Source organism: Oncorhynchus kisutch, linkage group LG18 (assembly GCF_002021735.2).
Source record: "Oncorhynchus kisutch isolate 150728-3 linkage group LG18, Okis_V2, whole genome shotgun sequence".
Classification (NCBI taxonomy): Eukaryota; Metazoa; Chordata; class Actinopteri; order Salmoniformes; family Salmonidae; genus Oncorhynchus; species Oncorhynchus kisutch.
The window spans coordinates 31,760,188-31,775,642 of NC_034191.2; the positions used below are offsets into that span (position 1 = coordinate 31,760,188).

General features: G+C 44.6%; 1 pseudogene; it reads right to left on the minus strand.

The window, feature by feature from the left end:
• The window catches only part of LOC109909103 (FRAS1-related extracellular matrix protein 2-like), a 107,690-nt pseudogene that overhangs the window by 18,933 nt on the left and 73,302 nt on the right, over positions 1-15,455 (minus strand).

A 15,455-nucleotide genomic window follows, 5' to 3' on the forward strand; every position in this document is an offset into this window, starting at 1 on the left:
TACCCTGTGAGAAGGCTGTGTTTGTTTGTAACGTTACAGTACCATGTGAGAAGGCTGTGTTTGTTTGTAACGTTACAGTACCCTGTGAGAAGGCTGTGTTTGTTTGTAGCGTTACAGTACCCTGTGAGAAGGCTGTGTTTGTTTGTAACGTTACAGTACCCTGTGAGAAGGCTGTGTTTGTTTGTAGCGTTACAGTACCCTGTGAGAAGGTTGTGTTTGTTTGTAGCGTTACAGTACCCTGTGAGAAGGCTGTGTTTGTTTGTAACGTTACAGTACCCTGTGAGAAGGCTGTGTTTGTTTGTAACGTTACAGTACCCTGTGAGAAGGCTGTGTTTGTTTGTAACGTTACAGTACCATGTGAGAAGGCTGTGTTTGTTTGTAACGTTACAGTACCCTGTGAGAAGGCTGTGTTTGTTTGTAACGTTACAGTACCCTGTGAGAGGCTGTGTTTGTTTGTAACGTTACAGTACCCTGTGAGAAGGCTGTGTTTATTTGTAGTGTTACAGTACCTTGTGAGAAGGCTGTGTTTGTTTGTAGCGTTACAGTACCCTGTGAGAAGGCTGTGTTTGTTTGTAGCGTTACAGTACCATGTGAGAAGGCTGTGTTTGTTTGTAGCGTTACAGTACCCTGTGAGAAGGCTGTGTTTGTTTGTAGCGTTACAGTACCATGTGAGAAGGCTGTGTTTGTTTGTAACGTTACAGTACCATGTGAGAAGGCTGTGTTTGTTTGTAACGTTACAGTACCCTGTGAGAAGGCTGTGTTTGTTTGTAACGTTACAGTACCATGTGAGAAGGCTGTGTTTGTTTGTAACGTTACAGTACCCTGTGAGAGGCTGTGTTTGTTTGTAGCGTTACAGTACCATGTGAGAAGGCTGTGTTTGTTTGTAGCGTTACAGTACCATGTGAGAAGGCTGTGTTTGTTTGTAGCGTTACAGTACCCTGTGAGAGGCTGTGTTTGTTTGTAGCGTTACAGTACCCTGTGAGAAGGCTGTGTTTGTTTGTAGCGTTACAGTACCATGTGAGAAGGCTGTGTTTGTTTGTAGCGTTACAGTACCCTGTGAGAAGGCTGTGTCGCTCTCCTGTCCAAAGCCCATGGATCCATCAGACAGCCACAAAGTTCTCTTAGACAGCAGCAACATCTGAGTGTTCAGACTGAACTCAGCCGCAACCGGGTCACTCACCTGGGATAGGACACACACAGTACAAGGTTTTACCATCTTAGTATAGGACAACACATACCATTCAGTTACCATCAGAACACAGACCAATCACAGTGCTACCATCATACAAACACCCCTCAACCTGTTTCCCACTAGAGTACATCTCTGTGTGCACTCAAAGATTGTCATCTCACAGACACTTTAATGATATGATATTGATGCTCACTCTTAGAAAAAGGGTTCCAAAAGGGTACTTTGGCTCCTCGTAGGAAAACCCTTTTTGGTTCCAGGTGGAAGCCTTTTTGGTTCCAGGTAGAGCCCTTCTGGGTTCCATGTAGAACCCTTTCTACAGAAGGTTCTACATGCAACCAAAAATGGTTATTCAAAGGGTTCTCCTATGGGGACAGCCGAAGGACCCTTTAGGGTACTAAAATAGCACCTTTTTTTCCTAAGTGTGTAGTTATCCTAGGGTGATCTGACCTGCTGGAAGCGTATGTCCAGGTCGAAGGTGACAGGTTCTCTGGGGTTACAGACAGGAGGCAGGGAGTACTCCAGACTGGGAGGAGAGGTACAGGGCAGCAGCTTCACTGTGTAGGTACCTGAGTAGTCACGCACCTGGGAGACAGGGGAATAAGACACTTATTTACACCAGATACACCAGTGCCGATAACACACTACGACTCAAGAAGGAAATCCTGTAAATGGGCTTGTAAGTAAGCATTTCACGGTAAGGTTGTTGTTGTTGTATTCGGCCCAATGTGACAAATAAAAAATGTATTTGATTTGATTTTCGATTTGATTTGCTACTCCCAAGTCTTTACCCTTATGACACAGAGTTAGCAGATAAAGAAATAAAGATGATATGAAATATATTGATAACCCAGTATTAAAGATGGAAGAAAAGATGCTGTCCTCACAGCGAAGTCTGATGTAAAGGTCCACTGCTGCATGGGCTGGTTGTAGGTGGGCTCGCTCCTCACCAGGCTGAGGTTAAAGGTCACCCCAGGGTGGTCCGCACACATCACCATGGACGACAGAGAGGAAGCTGGATACAGACACAGGTAAGGCTAATACAGAACTAAAGAGGAATATGTACAGTATCAAGCGTGTCAGAGTAGGAGTGCTGACTTAGGATCAGTTTTGTCTTTTACATCAAAATGAATAAGATTACATGGACGGGGGGACGTGATCCTAGATCAGCACTCATACTCTGAGACACTTGATACATACGGGCCCTGGGCTACTTGTTTAAGGCCGTGGATATACTGTATGAAAAGAGTAGATAATGTGAACATACCAGAGTGTGATATGACAAATAGTCCTCTGAATCGAGCCTCTGTTCTGAAGTTGACCACCAGACGACCCTGTTCGTTGATACGCATACTGGTGGGGTACAGGGCTCCTACAGAATATAGCCAGTCAGTCTCCCTGTCACACTGAACTAACACATCCCACTGAGGAAGGTGCGGTGAAGGGCACCTGCAGAATGTAACCCATCGTTCTCACTGTCACACCAAGCTAACACATCCTCATTAATTGCTGTAGAAGCAATAACATAACCATATCATCTGTGGTCAAAGTACACCAGACAGTGTTGTATTTGTTTGTTTTTGCCTCATTCTGTAAATACTGAAATGACTTTTGCATATATTTAATTTGATGTGAGACTTGCCTTGTAGCTCAGCCTCAGGAGGGCTGCCGATGCCGTCCCGCCACAAGATGGCAGTGTCGTATACGAAGGTGAGTCGTAGCTCAGATTGCAGGTCAAAATGCTGCCAGCCCCCTGCCCCAACCGGGGAGTGGAACACATAGGAGACGTGGAGGGGCACCCGGAGGGTCACATAGGACTGGACCAGGTTCAACACCTAGAGAGAGACATACATCAAATCAAGCCATATTTAACATGCATTTTAACATCAATACACTTTACAACAACTGTACAGTAATACAGAATACTAGCAATTGTAGGTTCAACTCCAACAGAGAGACAGGAGAAAGAGGGAGAACTAAAGAGAGAGAAATAGAGAGGGGGAGAGAGAAAGATAGTGAAATAAAAAGAGAAATATAGAGAGAAATAGAGAGGGGGGAAAAGAGAAAGATAGTGAAATAAAAAGAGAACTAAAGAGAGAGAAATTGTCACGCCCTGACCTTAGTTATCTTTGTTTTCTTTATTATTTTGGTTAGGTCAGGGTGTGATATGGGGGATTTATGTGTTTTGCCTGGTCTAGGGTTTTTTGTATGTTTATGGGGCTGTTTCCTTTCTAGGTAGTTTGTATTTCTATGGTTGCCTAGATTGGTTCTCAATTAGAGGCAGCTGTCTATCGTTGTCTCTGATTGGGAACCATATTTAGGCAGCCAGATTCTATGGGTACTTTGTGGGTGGTTGTCTTCTGTCTTTGTGTCATTGCACCAGACAGGACTGTTTCGGTTTTGTATTTTGTAGTGTTCTTGTTTAACACCAACGACGCAGCATTTTGGTCCTCCTCTCCTTCAGCGGAAGAAAACCGTTACAGAAAGAGAGAGGGGGGAGAGAGAGCTAGTGAAATAAAAAGAGAACTAAAGATAGAGGGGGGAGAGAGAGCTAGTGAAATAAAAAGAGAACTAAAGAGAGAGGGGGGGAGAGAGAGCTAGTGAAATAAAAAGAGAACTAAAGAGAGAGGGGGGAGAGAGAGCTAGTGAAATAAAAAGAGAACTAAAGAGAGAGGGGGGAGAGAGAGCTAGTGAAATAAAAAGAGAACTAAAGAGAGAGGGGGGAGAGAGAGCTAGTGAAATAAAAAAGAGAACTAAAGAGAGAGGGGGGGAGAGAGAGCTAGTGAAATAAAAAGAGAACTAAAGAGAGAGGGGGGGAGAGAGAGCTAGTGAAATAAAAAGAGAACTAAAGAGAGAGGGGGGAGAGAGAGCTAGTGAAATAAAAAGAGAACTAAAGAGAGAGGGGGGAGAGAGAGCTAGTGAAATAAAAAGAGAACTAAAGAGAGAGGGGGGGAGAGAGAGCTAGTGAAATAAAAAGAGAACTAAAGAGAGAGGGGGGAGAGAGAGCTAGTGAAATAAAAAGAGAACTAAAGAGAGAGGGGGGAGAGAGAGCTAGTGAAATAAAAAGAGAACTAAAGAGAGAGGGGGGAGAGAGAGCTAGTGAAATAAAAAGAGAACTAAAGAGAGAGGGGGGGGAGAGAGAGCTAGTGAAATAAAAAGAGAACTAAAGAGAGAGGGGGGAGAGAGAGCTAGTGAAATAAAAAGAGAACTAAAGAGAGAGGGGGAGAGAGAGCTAGTGAAATAAAAGAGAACTAAAGAGAGAGGGGGAGGGAGAGAGAGTGAGTGAAATAAAAAGAGAACTAAAGAAAGAGGGGGCGGAGAGAGCTATGTGAAATAAAAAGAGAACTAAAGAGAGATGGGGGAGAGAGAGCTAGTGCAAATAAACAAGAACTGAAGAGAGAGGGGGGAGAGAGACTAGTGAAATAAAAAGAGAACTAAAGAGGAGGGGTGAGAGAGAGATAGTCTGAATATGAAAATAAAAAGAGAAAACTAAAGAGAGAGGGGGGAGAGAGAGCTAGTGAATAAAAAGAGAACTAAAGAGAGAGGGGGAGGGGAGAGAGAGAGGCTAGTGAAATAAAAGAGAACTAAAGAGAGAGGGGGAGAGAGAGCTTAGTGAAATAAAAAGAGAACTAGATGAATAAAAGAGAACTAAAGAGAGAGGGGTGAGAGAGAGCTAGTGGAAATAAAAAGAGAACTAAAGAGGAGATGGGGGGAGGAGAGAGCTAGTGAAATAAAAAGAGAACTAAAGAGAGAGGGGGGAGAGAGAGCTAGTGAAATAAAAGAGAACTAAAGAGAGAGGGGGGGAGAGAGAGCTAGGGAAATAAAAAGAGAACTAAAGAGAGAGGGGGGAGAGAGAAGCTAGTGAAATAAAAAGAGAACTAAAGAGAGAGGGGGGAGAGAGAGCTAGTGAAATAAAAGAGGAACTAAAGAGAGAGGGGGGAGAGAGAGCTAGTGAAATAAAAAGAGAACTAAAGAGAGAGGGGGAGAGAGAGGCTAGTGAAATAAAAAGAGAACTAAAGAGAGAGGGGGGAGAGAGAGCTAGTGAAATAAAAGAGAACTAAAGAGAGAGGGGGGGGAGAGAGAGAGCTAGTGAAATAAAAAGAGAACTAAAGAGAGAGGGGGAGAGAGGAGCTAGTGAAATGAAAAGAGAACTAAAGAGAGAGGGGGGAGAGAGAGCTAGTGAAATAAAAAGAGAACTAAAGAGAGAGGGGGAGAGAGACGAGCTAGTGAAATAAAAAGAGAACTAAAGAGAGGAGGGGGGAGAGAGAGAGGGTGAAATAAAAAGAGAACTAAAGAGAGAGGGGGGAGAGAGAGCTAGTGAAATAAAAAGAGAACTAAAGAGAGAGGGGGGAGAGAGAGCTAGTGAAATAAAAGAGAACTAAAGAGAGAGGGGGGAAGAGAGAGCTAGTGAAATAAAAGAGAACTAAAGAGAGAGGGGGAGAGAGAGCTAGTGAAATAGTACATACATTACATCAAACTCTGCAAGGTGCGTTTAAACATCCACACACTTAAACATCCAACAAGCAGGGAGCTTACAGAATATAGGCCTATACTAAACATTTACAAGCTGCTTGTCTGTATGGAGCTTGCATATACCTCATGGGAACAGTATTCAGACCCACTCATAACTTAACAAATACCTCATTGGATCAGTATCCACTCATAACTTAACAAATACCTCACGGGAACAGTATCCACTCATAACTTAACAAATACCTCATGGAATCAGTATCTACTCATAACTTAACAAATACCTCATTGGATCAGTATCCACTCATAACTTAACAAATACCTCATGGAATCAGTATCTACTCATAACTTAACAAATACCTCATTGGATCAGTATCCACTCATAACTTAACAAATACCTCATGGGATCAGTATCCACTCATAACTTAACAAATACCTCATTGGATCAGTATCCACTCATAACTTAACAAATACCTCATGGGATCAGTATCTACTCATAACTTAACAAATATCTAATGGAATCAGTATCTACTCATTACTAACAAATACCTCACGGGAACAGTATCCACTCATTACTAACAAATACCTCATTGGATCAGTATCCACTCATAACTTAACAAATACCTCATGGGATCAGTATCCACTCATAACTTAACAAATACCTAATTGGAACAGTATCCACTCATAACTTGATATATGGTTATGGCTTGGTCTTCATCTATATTCTATAGATTCATGTCATTAAGAGCGCAACAAAGATAGCAGGGGACATACAGAGGGTATTACGGTGGCTTATGTAGGGCTTCAGTGCGTATTACTACCAGTAGACAGCATCATACCACTTAATATACACTGAGTGTACAAAACATTAAGAACACCTGCTCTTTCCATGACATAGGCTGACCAGGTGAAAGCTATGATCCATTGTTTATGTCACTTGTTAAATCCACTTCAATCAGTGTAAATGAAGGGGACGAGACAGGCTAAATAAGGATTTTTAAGCCTCGAGACATTTCTTAAATTTTATTTAACTAGGCAAATCAGTTAAGAACACATTCTTATTCCCAATGAGGGCCTCGGAACAGTGGGTTAACTGCCTTGTTCAGGGGCAGAACAACAGATTTTTACCTTGTCAACTCAGGGATTCAATTTAGCAACCTGTTGGTTACTGGCCCAAAGCTCTAACCACTAGGCTACCTGCTGGATTGTGTATGGGTGTCATTCAGAGGGTGAATGGGCAAGACAAAAGATTTAAGTGTCTGAACGGAGTATGGTAGTACGTGCTAGGTTCAACTGTTTGTGTCAAGAACTGCAACACTGCTGGGTTTTCACACTCATCAGTTTCCCGTGTGTATTAAGAATGGTCCACCACCCAAAGGATATCCAGCCAACTATGGGAAGCATTGGAGTAAACGTGGGCCAGCATCCCTTTCGACACCTTGTAGTCCATGTCCTGACAAATTGAGGCTGTTCTGAGGGCAAAAGGGGGTGCAACTCAATATTAGGAAGCTGTCTCTAATGTTTTGTACATTCAGTGTAGATACACAGTGCTGTACTATATTGGCTGTACTAGTACTACTGGAGCTCTTATAGATTCAAGAGGGTTTACATTGACTCTGACATTTACGCTGGCCAAATTTCAGAGAGATGGTATCTTTTCAACAGAGTTGAATCCAGATATATGGCAACAATAGCAAACCATTCCATTTGTAACTGATGAATGTTTGGTTGTGTTATTCAATTACTGCTTTGTCAACAATTAAAATAAAACCATCCCATTCTGAAGTGAATCATGCAATCAAGACATAACAATCCAGGCTGTTGATTTGTTCTATTGTACTTGAAACCCTTAAACAACAGCGAGACAAAGAACCAGAGAGAGAGACTGTAGAGAGATTCGAATGGTATCTGCACCCTCCGGTGAAATGAGAGTTACCTGTCTGCACTAGCTCTCCCTTCATGATGGGACCTGCCTATGCCCTGAAAGAGAGAGAGAGAGAGAATGAAGAGGAGAAAAATGAGAGAGAGAGCGAGAGAGAATGAAGAGGAGAAAAGTGAGAGAGAGAGAGAGAATGAAGAGGAGAAAAGTGAGAGAGAGAGCGAGAGAGAAGAGGAGAAAGGTGAGAGAGAGCGAGAGAGAGAGCGAGAGAGAGCGAGAATGAAGAGGAGAAGAGAGAGAGAGAGAGAGAGAGAGAAAATGAAGAGGAGAAAAGAGAGTGAGAGAGAGAGAGAGAGAAAATGAAGAGGAGAAAAATGATGAGAAGGAGAGAGAGAGAGAGAGAATGAAGAGGAGAAAAGTGAGAGAGAGAGAGAGAGAATAAAGAGGAGAAAGTGAGAGAGAGAGAGAGCGAGAGAGAGAGCGAGAGCGAGAGAGAAGAGGAGAAAAGTGAGAGAGAGAGAGAGAGAAAATGAAGAGGAGAAAAATGAGAGAGAGAGAGAGAGAGAGAATGAAGAGGAGAAAAGTGAGAGAGAGAGAGAGAGAGAGAATGAAGAAGGAGAAAAGTGAGAGAGAGAGAGAGAGAGAGAGAGAATGAAGAGGAGAAAAGTGAGAGAGAGAGAGAGAGGAGAAAGAGAGAGAGAATGAAGAGGAGAAAAGTGAGAGAGAGTGAGAGAGAGAAAGAGAGAGAGAATGAAGAGGAGAAAATAGAGAGAGAGAGCAGAGAGAGAAGAATAAGGAGGAGAAAAGTGAGAGCGAGAGAGCGAGAGAGAGAGAGAATGGCGAGGAGAAAAGTAGAGAGAGAGCGAGAGGAGAGAGAAGGAAAGCGGAGAGAGAGTTAAGAGAACTGGTAGAACCCAGAGAGAGTTAGAGTTAAGAGAACTGGTAGAACCCAGTGAGAGTTAGAGTTAAGAGAACTGGTAGAACCCAGAGAGAGTTAGAGTTAAGAGAACTGGTAGAACCCAGAGAGCTGAGGCAGATGATTTGCTGTATGACCCTGGCACTGTCTGCTGAGACCTAATGGATTCCTGTGGTCTGATAAGCTGGGGACAAAGCCTCTCACCATGACACACAGACACAGAGAGACAGTCAGTCCCAGCACGGTGAGAGGCCAGCCTGGGGCCCCAAACTCGGTGTGACTCAGTCTCTCTGTAGCCCGCAACCTCTCTACTCAGCCCCCCCAGCTTCCCAGTCAGTCAGTCGGCCCCTTAAGGGCCAATCATGTCAGAGAGAACACAGGGGCACAAATAATGATCCTCTAGACTAGAGCTGTTGTTGAGTCTTTATGTTTGTTCCGCCTGGCCACACTGATTGAAGCTTACAGTACAACTCACCTGTAAGACAGCTCATATGGATGTGACATTTTTAGTCGCTGCAGTAGGGGTATAGGGTTTCTGGGTGAATAGAGGCATGTCTATAGTACCTGGCGGGGTCTCATTCTCTTTGTTAGTTATGGATCTTACTTAAAACAACACAGTGATACTTAAAACAGTCTGTTATCACATGGCTGCCAGCGACTAGAAACAGCACATCAAACCTGCAGATAGGAGGGACATTGACAAAGGTAAACCAATGTTGGTAAATGGTACTAAGGCAGACCCTGACATTCAGGATTACTAAGTGGTAATCAACTCCAACCTCTCCCACAAAGCTCTGTCTTGTCCGAATATGAACTTCTTTCAGTTAGGGTAAACAAAGGGGCTGACACTGGATTGGAACCTGCCAGAAGGAAAGTCATAAAGTGTGGAGGAGGTTTACTTTAGAAGAGAATGATGATGACTGCCTCCATAAAATATCATTATCTTATACTTCCTATGTATCATAACTCAGTCACATCTTCTTCCATTTACAGTCTCATTTATCTTGCAAAATGAATTTCACTTGACATAGAATTTAGTGATATTCCATGGAGTTGGTGTCTTTTCAACCAAACATTATGAATAACCTTAAATTGGATAAGCAGTTAGCCTCTCGTAAATTCTACATGCACTGTTGATTTACGATGCCCTTTACTCTCTCTCTTTCTGCAGACATCTCTTCTCTCTGCTGTCATCTCTTCTTTCTGCAGGCATCTCTCTCTCTCTCTCTGTAGGCATCTCTCTCTCTCTTTCTCTGCAGGCATCTCTCTCTCTCTCTCTTTTTCTCTCTGCAGGCATCTCTCTCTCTCTGCAGGCATCTCTCTCTCTCTCTCTGCAGGCATCTCTTCTCTCTGCAGGCATCTCTTCTCTCTGCAGACATCTCTTCTCTCTGCTGTCATCTCTTCTTTCTGCAGGCATCTCTCTCTCTCTCTCTCTCTCTCTCTCTCTCTGCAGGCATCTCTCTCTCTCTTTCTCTGCAAAGCATCTCTCTCTCTTTCTCTCTCTCGTCTCTCTCTCTCTCTCTCTCTTCTCTCTGGGCAACTATCTCTCTCCTCTCTCTCTCTCTGCAGGCATCTATTCTCTCTGCAGGCATCTCTTCTCTCTGCAGGCATCTCTTCTCTCTGCAGGCATCTCTTCTCTCTGCAGGCATCTCTTCTTTCTGCAGGCATCTCTCTCTCTCTTTCTCTGCAGGCATCTCTCTCTACTTTCTCTCTCTCTCTCTCTCTTTCTCTCTGCAGGCAGTCTCTCTCTCTCTGCAGGCATCTCTCTCTCTCTCTCTGCAGGCATCTCTTCTCTCTGCAGGCATCTCTTTCTCTCTGCAGACATCTCTTCTCTCTGCTGTCATCTCTTCTTTCTGCAGGCATCTCTCTCTCTCTCTCTCTCTCTCTCTGCAGGCATCTCTCTCTCTCTTCTTTCTCTGCAGGCATCTCTCTATCTTTCTCTCTCTCTCTCTCTCTCTCTCTCTCTTTCTCTCTGCAGACATCTCTCTCTCTCTCTCTGCAGGCATCTATTCTCTCTGCAGGCATCTCTTCTCTCTGCAGGCATCTCTCTCTCTTTCTCTCTCTCTCTCTCTTTCTCTCTGCAGGCATCTCTCTCTCTCTGCAGGCATCTCTCTCTCTCTCTCTGCAGGCATCTCTCTCTCTCTCTCTCCCTCTCTGCAGGCATCTCTTCTCTCTGCAGGCATCTCTTCTCTCTGCAGGCATCTCTTCTCTCTGCAGGCATCTCTTCTCTCTGCAGGCATCTCTCTCTCTTTCTCTCTCTCTCTCTCTCTCTTTCTCTCTGCAGGCATCTCTCTCTCTCTGCAGGCATCTCTTCTCTCTGCAGGCATCTCTTCTCTCTGCAGGCATCTCTTCTCTCTGGCAGGCATCTCTTCTCTCTGCAGGCATCTCTTCTCTCTGCAGGCATCTCTTCTCTCTGCAGGCATCTCTTTATGACCGCAGCCCACTTAATTAAGTGTTAGTGAACTAATAGACTGACTGGGATTTAACTACACTGAAGTGACTGGAGGTTTCCAAGGGAAATCTACATGACAGGAGCACTGAAGCATGTGACCAGGGTTTAAGATCTCCACTCAGGGAGGGTTAGGGAGGGAGGGAAGTAGGGAGGGAGTTTAAGGGAGAGTTTAAGACCTGTAAGAGCAGTCCCTCCCTCAACACAGCAGCAGCTGTTTTAAAGAGCACAGTACAGAAAAGAGCAGAAGGTTTTAATGCCGTGAATGCTGGAGAAGGCATTTTGACAAGATAAGTAGTAGGCCACATGAGGAGTTGTGGGAATCCATAAAGCACTGTGTTTGGTTAGTTATTAGTGGTGAGGTTAACATGGGGTTTAGAAGAACATTGTCTGAGAGGGGCATCTCAAGAGGTAGCTAACAGATAAGTGGCTGTAAAGGATTGTGTCTGTGAAAGGAAAATTACAAGAACTGTTATAGGAAAGGACAAATACTGAGCAAGTATATTTCTCTTCCCAAGAAATCACCATAACACCTCTTCCCAAGAAATCACCATAACACCTCTTCCCAAGAAATCACCATAACACCTCTTCCCAAGAAATCACCATAACACCTCTTCCCAAGAAATCACCATAACACCTCTTCCCAAGAAATCACCATAACACCTCTTCCCACACACTGCTCTCACCTGTCCGTCTGTACCGATGGTCCCTCCACAGTCTGACAGTAGCTCAGACATGTCATAGTAACTAGTGAACTCCCATAGACAGGCCTCTAGGTTGAGATTCTTGTAGAAGCGCAGTACGCTAGATCCCCTCAGGGGGGGTGCTGTACTGGTAGGGAGAGGTCTCCCCGATCGCCTCAGGGTTCTTGGTGGCGTTGGTTATGAAGCCGTGGCGGGTCTTGACCTCAGTGTAGTCCAGCAGGTTAGAACAGCGGTGGTTCCCCACACGAGTACCATCAGGACTCAACGTCAGCTCAAAGTTAGACATAGGACGGGTGGAGACCACAGGGAGCATGCCTGGGAGAGGAGAGGAGAGAAGAGAGGGGAGACAAGGGGTTAGGAGAGAGAAAGGCGGGGGCGGGAAAGAGAGAGAGAAATAGAAAGAGAAAGAAGATAGAAGTCTCTCTGTGTTCTTCACCGTCTATGTGTGGCATGGTGACAGTGATCTTGATGAGGTTGGGGTGGTCTGGGTCCTCTGCTCCGGTGTAGCGTAGCTTGGCAGAGAAGGGCTCAGCGCCCACTGTACCCACCACACGAGGCTGGCACATACCATCCTCTATACTGATGGAGACTATGAAGCTGCTGAGTTCCAGGCCCTCATCTCCGTTAGAGTTCACAGCACGAGCTGCACACTGCACCCTAGAGCCAGCCTGGAGGGAGAGACACACATCTCACATCAATACAGTCAACTCAGTCGCATCAATACAGTCAACTCAGTCAACTCAGTCACATCAATACAGTCAACTCAGTCGCATCAATACAGTCAACTCAGTCGCATCAATACAGTCAACTCAGTCGCATCAATACAGTCAACTCAATCCCATCAATACAGTCAACTCAGTCACATCAATACAGTCAACTCAGTCACATCAATACAGTCAACTCAGTCGCATCAATACAGTCAACTCAGTCACATCAATACAGTCAACTCAGTCACATCAATACAGTCAACTCAGTCACATCAATACAGTCAACTCAGTCACATCAATACAGTCAACTCAGTCACATCAATACAGTCAACTCAGTCGCATCAATACAGTCAACTCAATCCCATAAATACAGTCAACTCAGTCACATCAATACAGTCAACTCAATCCCATCAATACAGTCAACTCAGTCACATCAATACAGTCAACTCAATCCCATCATGAACTAAATAATTCACTTTAGTTTCAACTCGTTGTCTGAGTCTGTCCAAATTCACAGATAATGTGTTCTCTACCTGGAAATAGACAGAGTCCAAGGTGATGATCTTGGAGGAGGAGAAGAAGGTATCAAAGTCCACCTCTCTCATGGAGCTGGTGACCCCGTCCAGGCTGGTTGGAGCGCTGACCAACCATCGATAGCGTGTCAGCGTGTCATTGATGTGCTCACTGATGCAGATGGAGCCAGTCTTGTCGTAGTCAGGGTACTTAGGGTTACAAGCCTGAGAGAGGGAGGAGAGAGGAGACCGTGTTTGGGAATGAGGCAAAATATACTGTAATGTATAGGGAAAATTTGCATTGTTCATCAACATCACTCATCTTCAATATCAAATTAAATCCTAATTGAATCCTAATTGACATATTCCTAAGCCAAAGAAACGACTTGGTTTTTTATGCAAATTAAGAGCAGACAGTGAATACAATGATGCCCTGGCCTATGTCCTAAATGGCATCATATTCCCTATATAGTGCACTTCCCTATGGGACTCTGCTCAAAAGTAGGTGCATAAAACAGAGAATAGGGTGCCATTTGGGACGAAACCCTGGACTGGGAGGTTAAAAGCCGTGATAAACCATTCTCCGTACCGTGACACAGACGACGGGGTAGCCTGCCACTGGGGGGGTGTGTCTGGCTCTGGAGGTGTCGTCATACTGCAGTAGGGAGAACACCTGGGGGACGGAGGGGAAGGTGACGTCCGCCATGCTGTTGGTCTCCTCTATGTAGATAATGGCCTTATTCATCTGAGGACAGACAGAACATAAACAGATCAAAAAGAAAAGTGTTGTTAAAAGGTAGTGATGTATCAGGGGCGACTAACGCAACAACTAAACTTCTCTCTTGTTCCTGTCCCTCAGCTTTCACGTCGAAGGTAAGTGAAGTGTACCCATGCACATGCGCAAATACTCTGCGTGACTGCATCGCGCTTATCTGCGATATTCTCCGTTCATCCTGCTACTTGGGTCAACGTCATATTGCTGAGTCTATGTGATGTTATTGTTCCAGTCCTCACCTGCGTCTCAGCCACCATGTTCTCATCAGGTTTCAGGTGGACCGTGAAGGCTTCTCTCATCTCTCTGACTCCATCAAACAAGATCTCCACCTCGATGTAGTGCTCTGTGTCACCCTCCTTGAACTCAATGTCTGGGGTAAACAACAACAACACGGCTCTAGGTTAAACAGGAAACATCTATACACTGCAGATACTGACGGAGTTACCTTATCAAGTTGATTATTTACATAGTATTAGGGTCAGGATATTTTCCTAATCAGATCACATTATCAGGAAAAACTCATGTCCTTATTGACGTGAGAGGTTGATGTGTGAGGTGTTGTAATATTTCTCACCTTCAGATACAGGATGGTAGTCCTCTCCGGAGGTGGCTGATCCGTCCTTGGTGTGGACGCGGACCACAGAGACCTTGGAGGTGTCTCCTACCCTCAGCACTGGGATCTTCACCATGGACACCTGGCCTGCCCCGCTAGGCTCACTCACGCTGAACTTAGTCTCCCCAAACTTGATGATGGCCTCTGGGGATAGCATGGATGAGGGTCACAGAGTCAGACATTGGAGCAGTGTGATAGGTGATATGAACTAAACAAGGTGACAGACTAACAGAGTAGAATGAGTTGTAAATGACACACACCAAAACAAGTCAACAGGATGCAGACTAGCAGATCATGAATTTGAGAAAATTTAAAAAAGTAATGTAATAAGTATCTGGGACTATTATAGAGTGTGCAACTTATTTTATTGTCTCCAGATGAAAAGATTCCATCTGTGAGTCAGTCAGTCTTACTGTCTGCGTCGTCCATGATCTTGACCAGAGTCTCGTTCTGTTTCCCGATGGACGCTCCGAACGGAGACTCACTGCGGGGCGACCCCAACAGCAGCCTCAGCTCCTCCTCCTCCTCATGCTCCGTGTCATCAACCAGCGACAGAACACACGGCTTCTCCACCTCCCCTGGAGAGAGAGGGGAGTGATAGAGAGATGGAGATGGGAGGAGAAAGAGGGAGAGAGATTGAGATACATTACCAAAAAGGGGTAACCAGTTGTTGAAAAATCTAATATTTTGAAGGGTTCCAAATGCGCAGAGAAACTATACCCTTTTGGCCTATGAGGTGTTTCTTGTGTCAGTGTGTTTCCTGGTCTTCTACAGTCTTTTACAGAAGAGATTTCAGTGTTACCTGGTAGGAAGGTGATGATGGAAGCGTCTGTGTTGGGTCGTTCGTTGAAGTCCATCATAACCTGAGCGGTGCCCTGTCTGGTATAACAGCGGACCGTTGACCTGTAACTGATGTCTCCACTACGATACACCATGACTGAGATCTGACCGGAGTTCTCATGCCCCGTGTGCATGGCATCACGGAACTGCACCTTGGGCACTGTTAGAGGACAATCACATCAATAAATCATCTACGTTAGATCAAGTGCTTCGTGAAACAGTGTTGATCATAACCATGACATAATGCTCATAACTGTCTACAGCTGATCTTATAATGCACTATAAGCCTTTAAAAAGGCTTTATAAATGCTTTGATAAGGAGACTTACAGTAACGTGACACCAAAGCTTTAGGTGGCAGCATTGATCAATCACCTTTATTGGTGTTGATGTGTTTCAGAGA